Source organism: Gadus chalcogrammus, chromosome 23, assembly GCF_026213295.1.
Source record: "Gadus chalcogrammus isolate NIFS_2021 chromosome 23, NIFS_Gcha_1.0, whole genome shotgun sequence".
NCBI classification, from domain to species: Eukaryota; Metazoa; Chordata; class Actinopteri; order Gadiformes; family Gadidae; genus Gadus; species Gadus chalcogrammus.
The window spans coordinates 9,098,477-9,099,065 of NC_079434.1; positions in this window are offsets into that span (position 1 = coordinate 9,098,477).

A 589-nucleotide genomic window follows, 5' to 3' on the forward strand; every position below is an offset into this window, starting at 1 on the left:
CTCATAGCGAGCGGATGGGATAGGTCATGGACGTGCTTACCTCATCCTTCAATCTCCCAATCATGTTTGGAGGCACTTCAAACTTTTTCAATATGGTCCTTTTTGTTTGGCGGGGAGGGTAAACGAGCACGGTAATGGGTTGATAGAGAGTGGTTTGTATTAAGGGAGAGAGGGACAACAGATGGTCAGGTATAACAGATCTCTTCAACTAACTCACGCTTGATTGGACCACTGCAGAATACACAGTATTATGAGTTTGATACTCAACAGGAAAACACACAAAGGCAATCTGCAGCAGAGCAATGTGTGTCAGGATGAATATAAATATTGCGTTTACTGTTGTTGTTTGAATAGCACCGCCGAGTGCGCCCCAAACCCTTGCTTTCAGATTTTAATTGTTGTTTTAGCTCTTTTATTGTCTCCAAAATCTACTGCACACTCTGAGTGTTCTCGATCTCGCTTGTAGGTCACTCTGATTTAAGAGACTGCTGAATGAGCAAATGCAAATGTAAATATGACCACTAGTGAATTATAGAGGTAGAATGATACTTCCCGGGATATGATAAGGGCTTAATAACGCACAAACAAG